We start from the raw sequence: 14914 nt of genomic DNA on the forward strand, positions 1-14914 counted from the left end.
ATTGGATTGAATTTGGAAAGTGCTTGTTGAGCTCAAATGCTAAGGCAAGAACTCCCTTTGGCTCTGTGGGAATAAAGGTGATGAAGCGTGGTCTCTATCCCAAGGAGCTCTGGAGCCACTGTGGCAATGACATGAGGTGCCACAGCTCTGCTACCCTACGTCAGATATAGGCTGGGCCGTCTGGGGAACTCTCTGGCAGCTGTGGGTGGAAGATGACGAATTAGAGAAGGAGGCAGTAGTCCCTGTGGGCGGTAAGGGTAGGGTCATTTATGGATGGAGCAACATTTGAGGACCACCACTCCCACGGCTTATGCAGAGGGGAGACTACTTCCCCATATCTACCTAAATAGAGTCTTGGGACATGACTGCTCCCACAAGGTCTAGAGGTCATTTGGCCACCCCATTTCATCCAGAAGGTCTCAGCTCCACCCTGGAGGAGAGAGAACCATGCGATGTTAGCAAGCAAACGACCCTAAAGAGAGTTTCTCTTCTTTTTTTGTCTCTTTTGACCTCCTCGAGGCATATGGAATTCCTGGGTCAGGGATCAAATGCCAGCGGCAGTTTCAGCCTATTCCAAAGCTGCAGCAACACTGGATCCTTAACCCACCATGCTGGGCTGGGGATCAAACCTGCCTCCCATCACTTCAGAGATGCTGCTGATTGATTTCAAACAACAACTATATAGGACATGAGCCCTCTACACCTTACCCCATATTTTGATCGTTTTATCTCTACTTACCCAGTCAAGATTTATGGCTTGAGTTCCTTCCAGAGCTGGCACCATGCAGGACTCAACAGATACAGGTGGAGAGAGGCAGGACAAGCTTCGACAGTGTGAGTGGTCTACGCCCCAGTCCTCAATGGGCAGAAGAGCTTGCCCTCCAATTTCAGCCCCCCAGAGCTCTCCTTCTTGGGTCTGATGTGGCCTCTGGAGGCAGAAAACTCACAGAATTGTACTTTAAAACTGTAGACTTCAATTTGCAGCAACATGGACAGACCTGGGGATTATCATATTAAGTAAGAGGAGGACAGACAGAGAAAGACATATATCATATGTTATCATTTATATGTGGAATTTCAAAAAATGACACAAATGATCTTATTTGCTAAACAGAAATAGACTCAAAGACATAGAAAACAAATTTATGGCTACAAAAGGGGATAGTGGAGGTGGGGGGAGATAAATTTGGAGTTTAGGATTAATATATACACACTATTGTATATAGAGTAGGTAAACATCAAGGACCTACTGTGTAACACAGCGAACCATACTCAGTATCTTGTAATAACCTACGATGGAACAGAATCTGAAAAAGAATATATATATATATATATATATATATATATATATATATATATAAAGAATATATAAATATATAAAGAATACATACACTGCAGCTCACAGCAGCACTGGATCCTTAACCCACTGAACAGGGCCAGGGATAGAACCCATATCCTCGTGGATACTAGTTGGGTTCATTACCACTGAGCCATAATGGGAACCCCAAGCCCTGGGCTTTAATTCAACTGATTGCCCAAGCATCAGCTTGGCATGCCTTCTGTGCCTGGTCCAAGTGGCACAGAGATACATGGGGGACAAAGACATGACCTCAGATTTAACCCTCAGATCACTCCCAGCCTATGAAGGAAGAAAAAATAAATAAATGAGCCAGTGCAAGGTGGAGAATGAGATGCAGAGCTGAGATAGGAATCAGACATTTTAAGAATTCTGGAGAACAAGAATTGCCCCCAAGGAGCTGACATGACTGCAGCTGTATTTTATTTGGACACCACGTTTTCACATTTTTTTTTAAAAAAATGTAACTTCCAATATTTTTTAAAATGGATCTGTCATAGAAAAATGCAGGTTTCAGATCTCTCTTGAAACATCAAAAATTCTAGCCACAGTGGCCCACATCCCAACATGGTCCATGTGGTTGAACACCAGGTCAGTGCTTGACATATAATAGACCCTCCACAAGTGGGAGGAATAAAGATAACAGAGTAATTATTATTATCCCCAGTTAGTTTCACTGACCATCTCCTGTGCCAGCCCCCAGCAGTTCTGAATACCTTCTTGTGCTCTTAAGAACTCCACGACCTCTCAGCTTTTCGTTCCAGCCTCACATACACAAATCAACTAGCCGAGCAGGACCCCGCCTGCAGTGACAAATTGCCGCCCAGGGAAGGACTATGGATATGGCTTCATTATGGAACAGTGAGCACTTGTCCCACTTCAAGAGGGTCACGGCAGGGAGGCAGCCACGGCAAGGATGACAGGGCAGCACAAAGACCCACACTTCCCTTCGCAGCTGATGGGGCACAGCTCCAGCCTGGCTGGCGTCTAATGTGTAGCAAAAGAGTACATTTCTAGAAGAGCCAAGCAGGGCTCCTTGCTTGGGTGTCATCTCTCCAGACACCTGTTTTACTCTATCTTCTCCGACTAATCAGGGTCCCTGGGGAGCAACACAGCAGTTATGACTTTGCAACTACTCCAATTCTCCTCATCCCAACTCCCTCCCTCTATCTGGGCTTATGTCTGTAGCCACCGAGCCCTTCCAACAGCTTCACAGCCGTTTTATGAAAGTCACTACTGGCTCAGACAGCATTCCCTTTAGTGTTCTGTTGACGGCGAGCAGAATTATTTCCGTGGGTACGTGGATGAACGTGTTCAGACTTGAACTTATTTTAATGTGTGTCAGAGACAGAATTACCTCCCGACCCCTCCACCTCCTTGACCACCACAATTCACATGTTAAACCTCAACCTTCACCTTGACTGTATTTGGAGAGAAGGCCTTTAAGGAGGTAATTAAGGTTAAAGGAAGTCAAAATCGTGCTCACAGACAAAGAGAGCAGACTCGTGGCTGCCAAGGGGGAGAGGGGTTGGGGAAGGGATGGACGGGGAGTTTGGGATTAGTAGGTGCAAACTATTATATATTGAATGGATAAACAACAAAGTCCTACTGTGTAGCACAGGGACCTGTATTCAATATCCCATGGTAAACTCTAACAGAAAGTATGAAAAAGAATGCGTGTGTGTGTGTGTGTGTGTGTGTGTGTGTGTGTGTAACTGAATCACTAGGCTATGCAGTAGAAATTAACACGACATTGTAAATAAACTGTATTTCAGAAAATAATTTCTTTTAAAAAGAGAACAACAATTAAGCCATAACTATGGGGCCCTCATCTGATAGGACTGTTGTCCTTGTAAGAAGAGACACCAGGGAGGCACACGCACATGGGAGGGCATGGCAAGAACGGGGCCATCTGCAAGCCAGGAAAAGAGCCTCAACGGAAACCAACCTGGTGGCACCTCGATCTTGGATGTCCAGGCTCCGGAACTGTGAGAATATCCATTTCTGTTATTTAAGCCACCCAGCCTATGGTACTTTGTTCTAACAGCCCTAGTAGACTGCAGTGTGTACCAGGAAAGAATAGCTAATTGGTACATCAAAATGCAAACTCACAGGTGAATTTGCTCAGGGTGAGGCTCAAGGTTTTGAGCTGAAGAAAAATGTTAAACAAATAATAGAACCTGAAGGTGTAAGAAATGGCAAAAAGTTGTGAAGTTCCAACAAATTGAAGATTAAGCAACACTGGTTGAGTGGAAAGCTGGCTTTGAGATAAGGCAGCTCTGAGTTTGAAGTGGGAATTCCCACTTTGGCCCCTTCTGCTCTTTGTGAATTGGGAAAAGTCAGTCTCTCTGAAGTCAGGTCCAACTTTGTGTTTTCAGGAGTTCCCACTGTGATGCAATGGGATCGGCAGCGTCTCTGGAGCACTGGGATGAAAGTTTGACCCCTGGCCCAGCACAGTGGGTTAGGGATATAGTGCTGCCACAGCTGTGGCATAGGTTTCGACTGTGGCTCACATCTGATCCTTAGCCCTAGAATTCCATATGCTGTGGGTAGGCCAAGAAAGGAAAGAAAAAAAGAAAAAAAAAAAAAAAAGCTTGTATTTTCATTTTCTCTTAATGTGTCTGCCAGCTCCTCAAGTTATGAGCATCTCAGGGATCATATTTGTGTTCTGGTTTGTGCCATACCTATGTCCCAGAGCCCCGCCTAGGACCTGCCATCAGCAGGATGGCAAGTGGAGAGGAAGGACATGGCCCTGCCCCTTACTGACTGTGTGCCCTTGGGAAAAGTCCTCAAGCTCTCTGAAACTCAGATTCCTCATCTCTAAAATAGAGATGATAACATCTACCTTAGGGTCTTGTTTTGAGAATTAAATGAAGCATACCCTGTAAAGTACTTAGCACACTGCTAAGAGCTAAACAAAGGTTTATCAGTATTATTAGTTCTGAGTAAAGCCTCATTGAATAAAAAAGCCAATGAATGTTTAGTCAAATGAATAGATGAGTAGCTGGTGAATAAGTATGTGTGTGGGTAGATGGTTGGATGGATGAATGGATGAATTTTTCAATCAGTGAGTGTATTATATATTTATAGGTGAAAATGATTGATAGTTGAGTAGGTGGATAGATGACAGATGGATAAACTTTTTGAATGAGGAGTGGTTAAGTCAAGTGGGGAGGGGGTAGATGGATGGATAGATAGCCAGACTGTATCCTTTTGAACTATTATTTGCTTCTTTGCATAACTGAGGGTTCCAGCTTCCAAGGCCATGGCCAGAGCATAAAGGATCCATGAAGTGGCCTCAAGAACAGAGCCAGGTAACTGTGAAGTGGCAGTTCGTTACAGTTCTCCTTTTTCAGGGGAAGGCCAGAATATGGGTTCATTGGCACCTCTCATCTTAAAGATACTGGAGTGAGGAGTTCCCATTGTGGTTCAGCAGGTTAAGAACCCAACATAGTGTCCATGAGGATGCGGGTTCGATCCCGGGCCTCGCTCAGTGTGTTAAGGATTCAGCGTTACCACAAGCTGTGGCGTAGTTCACAGATGCGGCTCGGATCTGGGGTTCTCTTGGCTGTGGCATAGGCTGCTGCAGCTCAGACTCGACCCCTAGCCCAGGAACGTCCATATGCCACAGATAGAGCTGTTAAAAATATATATATACCCGGATAAGAAGGTTGTTCGCGTGTCAGGAGCTTTGGCAGTCTCAGTGTTGCCGGTCATTTCCCATCCCCCTCTCAGAAGCACATTTGCTTCTAATCTGATAAGCAAAAACTCCTTGAGCAGCAATCAGACCTGGCCCCCAGGTACAACGTTATTTGCAGACAGGCCCTGGGTAATCTATCATACCTTTTTAATTACCAAATGCCACCCTGGAGATAATGAGCCTTTCCATAAGATTCTGGGCAGGTTTCAAGTCAGACCGGCAAACTGCCAAGAGAGCATTTGCCACAGGAATTTCATTTCGTTGGAGGCTCTCGTTTCTTTCAAATAATTCCGAGATTGCCTCCTTGTCTCCAGAAGGGCCAGGTTCCCCAGCAGCCAAGTGTTTGTGGCTTCATCCAAAAATCCTCACTGGACTGTCAGGGCAGCCAGCGGAGGCAGCGCTGCAGGTCGGCGCTCAGGAGCCCACAGCGTAAGAAAAACATGTGGTCCATTCCATACATCTGGTCTCTTTATCCTCTTCATCCTTTCTTTTCTCTCCTTCTCGTTCCTTTCCTAGACTTTCCTTTCTTCCCCCCTCCCTCTCTTTCTTTCTCTCTCTCTCTTTCTTTTCTTTCTTCCTTTCTTTCTTTCTTTCTTTCCTGCTTCCTTGCTTTCTTCCCCATTGTTGACAATGTTAACCAGTTGATTTAAGAAAGAAATAACAAATTTTATAAGCCAAATTTAGCATTATAATGTGGGAACATTATCTCAGACAACCCCAAAAACTGTTCCACCTGTTAGAGGTCAAAGCACAGTTACATAAGGTATTGAAACAAAGGTGTGCACTTTAAATAAAGTATCATTGACAGTTTACACAATCCAGATCTCCATGTATGAGATGAGTAGTGCGTAACGGGTCATCCCGGCCCCTTACAAGATTAAGAAGGAAGGTTAACTCCTAAGCAGTTGTCTTGTTGATGCTAGGACTTGCTCTTGATGGTTGAGCAGGTATTTCTGCTCGCATGATGGCCTTTGACGGTTTCATCTTCCTCATCCTCCCAATGGTGCAACACTCAAAACACCTCTACCTCTGACAATACAAATATCATCATTAGCTCTCCCTGCGTGTCAGGGTAGAAGTCCAGTACATGACATTTCCTATCTCACAGAGTTCTCACCACAACCCTTCAAAGGGTTGTGCTATTAGCATTTCTATTTCCTAGTTAAGGAACATGTACTGACCATCAGGCCATCAAAGGGTTCCCATTTCAGTCCAGCCATCATTCCAGAGTGATCCTCACCCCCAAAAGAAGGCACAAGGGGGGACTCAGGGTGTTCTCGACACCCTTGCCTACAGGTGGCCCAAAGCATTGTAATGACACTTGATGCAGATATACGCAATCATAGTGGCCCAAACCTCTTAGGCTAGAAAGATATTTTGGGAGTTCAAGTCATTACTGATTCAGTCTTGCCAAGTACCTCAATTTCACAAAAGCGTGGACATTTTGGCCGCATGAATGATTACTGGGCAGGAACGACCCATGTCTGACCCTGAAAGCTTTCTTTTCTATGAGTGGCTGCAGCCTTGAGAAGCTCCCAGAGGTGGGCAGACCAGGGGAAGAAGCCTCCTATAGGCTTTGAAGACAGAGAGCGAGGGGTGGGGGTGGGGGGATCTTGTTTACAGTTTTATTTATTTATTCATTTTCAACAAAGCAGTATATGACTTCCTCTTACTTCTCTTTAAAAAGCTCTTTTCTGTCCCTTAAATAATCTGCATGTGCTAATTAGCAACTCATAAGGAAAATGAAATAGTGTGAAATTAGGCAGAGCAAATTATTCATGGCTGTGTTTTCTGCTATCACCTTCCAATGGCATCTCCATTTGAGGGAAAGGAGAAAAAACTTAACAATGAGAGAGTGAAAAATCCTCCCCCCCTTGTCTCTTTCCCTCAATATATGCCCATTTACTCCAGTGGCTGAACTATGCAATGGCAGCTTAGCAAAATAATGATTACGAAAATTACAGTCATCATCCTAGTGGGGTTTGATTTGGTTTTGTTTCTGTTCGTAAAAAAAAAAAAAAAAAAAAAAAAAAGATGGTACTTCATCTCCCAATTTTTCATTCTCTATTTATTTGACAATTGCTTATTAAGATTTCTCTTCTGGAGTTCCCATCATGGCTCAGTGGTTAACAAATCCGACTAGGAACTATGAGGTTGAAGGTTCGATCCCTGGCCTTGCTCAGGGGGTTAAGGATCTGGCGTTGCCATGAGCTGTGGTGTAAGTTGCAGACGCAGCTTGGATCCCGAGTTGCTGTGGCTGTGGCATAGGCCGGTGACTACAGCTCTGATTCGACCCCTAGCCTGGGAACCTCCATATGCCCACAGGAGTGGCCCAAGAAACGGCAAAAAGCCAAAAAAAAAAAAAAAGATTTCTCTTCTGAGTAGTAACCCCTGATGCTTTTGAAAGGCTTAACTCAGGTAACATCACCTCCAGGAAGCCTCTGTTGGATCACGTTCCCCTCCCAGCCCTAGAATACCTATAAATAAATATCCTAAACTGCTCTCTGACCCAAATCTTATTCTCTTTCTGGGTTGGGTTATTTTAAACTGGTCCCTGAGGCCAATTAGCTCTAAGTTAACTCCCAACCAATCCATCCATTCATTCATTCATGCGACACTTCATTGAATATTTTCTCTGTTCCCAGGTGCTAATCTGCAGATTCAGTGGAGAACCAGACAGGCACGCCTACTTCCCTGGATGATTTACGCTCTTGTGGGAACAAGAGACAATAAGCAGAAAACCAACAGACTTGATGATAAAATACTGGGTGGTGATAAAGTGCTCTGATGAAGATTAAGCGGCAAGAGAATGATGGGGGCACCATCCAGACAAATATCAGGTTTTGGCATCTTCCAAAAGGCATTCTGGGCACCTCCTTCTGCTGCACACAGGGCACAGCCAGCAAGCAGAGCAGACCATCGCACAATGGGAGCCTGGACCAGCAGAACCAAGGAGCAAGCCCTGAATACAGAGGTTTCACCAGAGCATAGGGAACGATTCATGAGATTGAAGCATTTGCCTCCCAGCTCTTGGGGGTCTAAGACATCCTTTTTCATGTAGTGCTGTCTAAGCCCCAGTTTTGCCTTCCCCTAAATTCTTGTTTATAGATATTTTTACTTTCACATCTTTCCAGAAATGGAGACTTCATGATTCTAGGGCAGCGGTTTCCAACTAGGAAAATTCTGTCTCCATGGGAAAACGTCTAGAGACACCTTTGGTTATCACAACTGGGGAGAGGGGTGCTACTGGCATTAGGTGGGTCGGAGCCAGGGGTACTGCAAAACATCCTACAATTACAAGATAACCCCCCACAACAAGAAATCATCTAGCCCACAATGTCAGACAATGTCAAAGGCTGAGGCTGAGAAAGCTTGCTCTAGAAACACTTGAGAACATGACCTAGAATTGAATCAGAACATCAAGAAAGCATAGAGGGAGAGAGGTCCTGCCATGGCACAGTGGGTTAAGAATATGACTGCAGCTACTCAGGTCTCTTCAGAGGTGTGGGTTCGATCCCCACTCTGGCACAGTACATTAAAAAATCCATTGTTTCTGCAGTTGCAGCTTACTTAGGTTGAAGCTATGGCTCGGATTCAGTCCCTGGCCTGGGAACTTCCATATGCTGCAGCTATAGCCATCAAAAAAATAAAAAAATAAAAAATAAAAAAAAATAAAATTAAAAAAAGAAAGCATAGAGAGTTTGGGTGGAGAAGCAGATCCATAATTAAAAGGCTTTTACGGAGTTCCCGTCGTGGCCCAGCGGTTAACGAATCCGACTAGGAACCATGAGGTTGCGGGTTCGATCCCTGCCCTTGCTCAGTGGGTTAACGATCCGGCGTTGCCGTGCGCTGTGGTGTAGGTTGCAGACGCGGCTCGGATCCCGCGTTGCTGTGGCTCTGGCGTAGGCCGGTGGCCACAGCTACGATTCGACCCCTAGCCTGGGAACCTCCATATGCCGCGGGAGCGGCCCAAAGAAATAGCAAAAAGACGAAAAAAAAAAAAAAAAAAAAAAAAAAGGCTTTTAGTTTATGCACTGTGTACAGTCTGGGTTCACAGAACTGTAGATCAAGGTTTCAAATCCCAGCTCTGTGATCAAGTTAACTGTTACCTCATCTGTAAAATGGGGCCCAAAATGCCTACATTACAGAGATTTTTGGTGGAGTGTTGTAGGATAGAGAATAGAGTAGACACTCAGGAAGTGGAAGATCAATTTTTTTTTCTTTTTATCATGGAAAAAAAACCCCACGTAATATATGATTCACCCTTTCAACAATTTCCAAGTGCATGGTACAATATTGCCAACCACATGCACATTGCTGTACAATAGATCCTAGAACCCCACCAGCCTGCCACTAACACCCACAGAAAGACTCCCTACCTCCCCTTTACCCTCCCCCCAGCAACCACATAGAAGTGGAATCACGTAGTAGTTGCCTTTTCAAGGCCAGATTATTTTAATGTCCTCAAGGTTCATTCATGTTGTAGCATATGGTAGAATTTCCTCCTTTCTTGTGGCCAAATAATATTCCATTGTGAATAAATACCATGTCTTCTTTATCCATTTATCCATCAGTAGACACAGGTTTCTTCCACATCTTGGCTATTGTGAATAATGTTGTTATGAACATAGACATGCAAATATCTCTTTTTTTGAGATCCTGCCTTCAATGCATTTTTACCTAGAAGTGAGGTTGCCAGACCATATGGTAGTTCTATTTTTAATTTTTTGAGGAATGTAATGCTGTTTTTCATAGCAGCTTCATCACTTAGATTCCCAGCGGCAGCATGCAGGGATACAAGTTCTCCACATTCTCTCCAACACTTATTATTCTCTGTATTTTTGATAGTGGTCATCCTAACAGGTGTGAGGTGAGATATCTCATTGTGGGTTTGAGTTACATTTCTCTGAAAATTGGTGATGCTGAGCATCTTTTTATATGCTTGTTGGCCATTCTTATATCTTCTTTGGAAAATTCAAGTCCTTTGACCATTTTTTAATAAAGTTGTTTGGGATATTTGTGGAGGGATTGTGTTTTGCTATTGAATTGTAGGAATTCTTTATATATTCTAGATATTAACCCCTTATCTGATAAATGGTTTGTAATATTTCCCTCTATTCTGTAGGTTGCCTTTTCACTCTGTTAATGTTTCCTTTGATGTGCAGACATTTTTAAGCTTGATATAGTCCCAGTTGTCTATTTTTGTTTTTGTTGTGGGTGCTTTTCATGTCATACCCAATGAATCATTGCCAAATACAACACCATAAGCCTTACCCCTATGTTTTCTTCTAGTAGTTTTATAGTTTCAGGTCTTACATTTAGGTTGTTAATTCAGTTTGAGTTAATTTTTTGCATGTGGTGTAAGAAAAGTGTGCATGCGGATCTCCAATTTTTCCAAAACCATTTGTTGAAGATATTATCCTTCTCCCACTATGTAGTGTTGGTATTCTTGTCAAAGGAAGATCATTCGACTACATGCATAAGAGTTTATTTCCAGGCTCTCTCTTCTGTTATGTTGGTATATATGTTTGCCTTTATGAAAGTGTCATACTGTTTTGATCACTGTGGCTTTGTAATATGTTTTGAAATTAGAAAATATGAGGCCTCCAGCTTAGTTCTTTCTCAGGATTGGTTTCACTATTTAAGGTCCTTTGAGATTCTATATGAATTTTAGAATTTTTAAAATATTTCTGGAAAAATGTCATTGAGGTTTGATAAGATACTGAATCCACATAGTATGGGCATTTCAAACAATATTAAGTTGTCCAATGAATGAACACAGGATGCCTTTCCATTTATTGGCTTTGTTTTTAATTTCTAGTTTTCAATGTACAAGTCTTTTACTTCCGTGGTTAAGTTTACTTCTAAGTATTTTACTCTTTTTGATGCTAGCATAAGTGAAATTGTTTTCCTAATTTCATTTCAGATTGTTCATTGTTCGTGTATAGAAATAAAACTGATTTTTGTGTGTTGATTATATCCTGCAACTTTGCTGAATTCATTTATTAGTTCTAACTTTCTCCCTCCATAAGTACAGACACACCCCCAAAGTAGCTTTTGCTACTTTGGAATAATGTGAAGGTTTGAGAAGAATGAGGTCAGCCATCTCCCTTTCCTCCATGTCATTAGTCTTGGAAAAAATGTAGGTGAAATGGCTCAGAGGACTCTGATCAATGGAAATTCAGGGTTTATAAACCAGTTCTTGGAAGAGTAAAACAAGCAAGTTGGTCAGAAAGAAGCCCCTCATTTGGACTCATCTTGGAAGAAAGGACACTTATCCTCTGATGACCATCATCAGACAAGCCAAGGTGGACCATTGCCCAGAGCATCAATTCCATCTTTCCACATTGGGTTCCAATAACGATGATGACATTAATAGCAGGCAAAAATGAGGACCCCATAAATTCCTGTGCTTTATTTCATGTAATATACCCAGCAACATTTAGAGGTATGTTATATTTTTTCTACTTAAAAGAAAACTGAGGTCGGAAAGGTGAAGTGAATTAACTATGGGCTCTCAGGCAGAAACAGAGTCCAATTTTGAACTCAAAGCTGTCTGGGTTTAACACTGCTCTGTACACTCTATCATATCACCTCCTTGATCCTTGACCTAAATGGCAACCAGAACATGGAGCTCTTTCTCTTTGAACATAATTTGGAATAGTCTGGATCCTTTAACCCACTGCACGGGGCTGGGAATCAAATCCACACCTCTGCAAAGACCTAAGCCAGTGCAGTTGGATTCTTAACCCATTCCATTGCACCACAGTGGGAATGCCTCATATGCTTTTTAACCCTTTGTATTTCCTCACCTCTGACTTGCATGTTTTGTGTGTGTGTGTATGTGTTCAGATTTTTTTCTACTAGGTTGCTTGCATGTGGTGATCAGGGTGGTGTTTTCTACTTTGTTTCTCCAAGGTCTTTATATATTCTGCGCACCAAATCTTTTTAGGCTTCAAATAAATAAATTCGCCCCATTTTCAATTTGTCTCCCCTTATTATGTCATCTTCATTTAATAAAGTTAAATTTATAGAAATTCCTCTTTATGGCTCACATTTTCATTTTATATTTAAGAACAATTTCCTTACTCTAAGTTCCTAAACTTTCTCTAAAAGTTTGAAAGTTTTCCTTTCACATTTAAACCTTAAATCCATCCAAAATGGATTTTTGCATGACGAAGACATCTGATTTTATTTTTCCTGTACACATAGTAAACAGTCCCACTGCTAAAATTATTGAATTATTCTGCAGTGCCATCTCTGCCATCTATCAGGTTGTCATGTGTGTAGGATACCTCTGGGTAGTCTGTTCCTTTCCACTGGTCTATTTGTCTGTCCTTTTATGACATCAAACCGTCTTACTATCTGATGGGGCAAGTCCCTCCATCTTGTTATGCTTCCAATAAAAAGCCCCTTGCATTTTCATTTTTGAATTAGCCTGTCACTATCCATAAAAAAATTATGATGACATTTTGATAGGTAAAACATCAAATCTAGAGATCACTTTTGGGGATATCATGGACATATCTTAATAACATTGATTTTTCCTGTTTATAAACATAGTTTGTCTTCCCATTTATTTGGGTCTTGAAAAATCTTCAATAAAGGCTACCTATTTTTCTTTTTTGTTATTTTTTAATAGGGCTACATATTTTTAGCATAAATACCTGGCATATCTTTTTATACATTTTATATTTTTGTAAGTATTACTTTTGAAATTTATAATTTCTAATTAGTGGTGGTGTGTATAAATGAAATTGAGTTTATATTTTGGTGGCAGATCTAACAATCATGCTAAGAATTTCATTAATAATCTTTATGTAAATTCCTTTGTGTTTTCTAAGCAGACATTTCCATCATCCATGGATAATTACAATTTCTTCTTTTCTATTACTCACAACTCTCATTTCTTTTCCTCCAGTGTAAGACTGAGGACTCCTAGAGAGAGCAGTTTTCCTTGTTTTATTCCTAATAAAAAGGGGATGCTTTTAAAATTTCACCATTGAATAGAACCTTTTTAGTAGTTTTTGTTGTTTTGTTTTATTTTGTTCTCTATCAACTTTATCAGGCAAAGGAAGTTTCCTTTTACTTCTACAAAAACCTCATTTTGTTGAAAATCATGAAAAGTGGCTAAATTTTTCAAATCCTTCTCCTGTGTCTAACATGATGATCAGATGGCTTTTTTCCTCCTTCAATCTGCTAATCTGATAATTTCAATGGTTGAATCAACTTTGTTTCTTGAAATAAACTAATATAATAATGGCATATTACTTTTTTAATCATTATCGAGTTTGGTTTTCTAATATCTGGTTTAGGAATTAGACAGTTACATTCTTGACTAAGATGGGTCCATATTTTTCTTTTTAATATTGTCCTTGTTTGGCTAGATGTCATGTTTGTGATTACTTCAGAAAGTGAGTTGGGGAGTGTTTCCTCATCTTTCCTCTGAACTTGTGGGAAGTTTGAAAGGTTCTTCTTCTTCGATATTAAGTAGCATTTGGTGTTTTATTCATGAGAAAAAAATTAATTTTACCACTAACACTCATAATAAGTAATTCAGGCTATTTTTCTTTAGTCTTAATAATTTATATTTTCTAGTATTTGTCCATTATGTCTGTTTCTAAATTTATTAAAATAAAATTATATATAGGATCTCATTTTTTAATATCTCTGCTGAAACTGCAATTATGTCTATTTTCCCTTTTTATTCTTTTTATAATTTACGACTTCTGTCTTATTTGAGACTTGTCAATATTACTGGAAGCATGTTAAATTTTTTAGAGTTTTCCGAAAACTGACTTTGGCTTTTATTATACCTCTTTATGTCCTCTGTTATTTTAGCTTCTATTTTTATAATCTGTTCTTTCTAATTGCTTTGAGTTTATTTGCTCGTGCTTTTTCTAATTTCTTATGTTGGACCCTTAGCTTGTTTTTTCTCATCTCATTTTCTTCTTTCCTAATACAATCATTTAAGGCTATAAAATTCCTTCTAAAAAGCAATTTAATTGCAACCCACATTTTGTAACATAGCATTTTTGTTATCATTTAGTTCTAAGTATTTTTAAATTTTTCTTCATGAAGTCATGGGTTATTAAGAAGTTGGTTTTTCAATTTTAAATGTTCATGGGTTTTATTCCGTAGGCCAAGGATGTCAAATTCTAGTACATGCCCTGTCACTCTTCCCAGCCACACCTATGCCAGCATCATTCCCAGGAAGCCCGGAACCCTTCCCCACACAGCACCGCCCGGCCACCACAGCCAACCCCTCGGAGATGAAACAACAAGATGGAAACTATTGGGCATCCCTGCAGTAGGCTGGGGAGACAACCCAAGCTGTGTGCAGAAGCTGCCAGGCTCACATTCGTGCTGAAGGAAAATACTCTGATCTAGAGACAAGTATTACCAGCTTTCCCCAGCCCTAGTACATTTCATTTTCAATCGCAAAGTATATAGATGGATCCATTTAACTCAGAAGACTTTGAGCACTTTCTATGTTTAAGGCAGCGGGCTGTAAATAATGAATAAGACCATTGCTGCCCTCGAGGAGTTTACAGTCGCCCTGGTAATATGAAGTCTTTTCAAGGCCTTAACAAGGGTGTCCCTTGAGCCTGGAACTGCTTCCAATGAGCGTCTCATGTCTCAAGTCCCAACAATTCTGAGAGTGAGCTGGTGTTATCTCCACTTTGCAGATAAGGAAACGAGACTTGGAGAAATGAAATAGCTCACCCAAGGTTGCCCAGCCCGTTGAGAGCTGAAATCCAAAGTCATATCAGTGTGTCCACACTGTATGGTGCTGCCTCCTTGGAAAAGATTACAAGGTCCTATTTTTTTCCCCCTCTCTCACTTTGTCCACATGC

The sequence above is a fragment of the Sus scrofa genome, chromosome 16, assembly GCF_000003025.6.
Source record: "Sus scrofa isolate TJ Tabasco breed Duroc chromosome 16, Sscrofa11.1, whole genome shotgun sequence".
NCBI classification, from domain to species: domain Eukaryota; kingdom Metazoa; phylum Chordata; class Mammalia; order Artiodactyla; family Suidae; genus Sus; species Sus scrofa.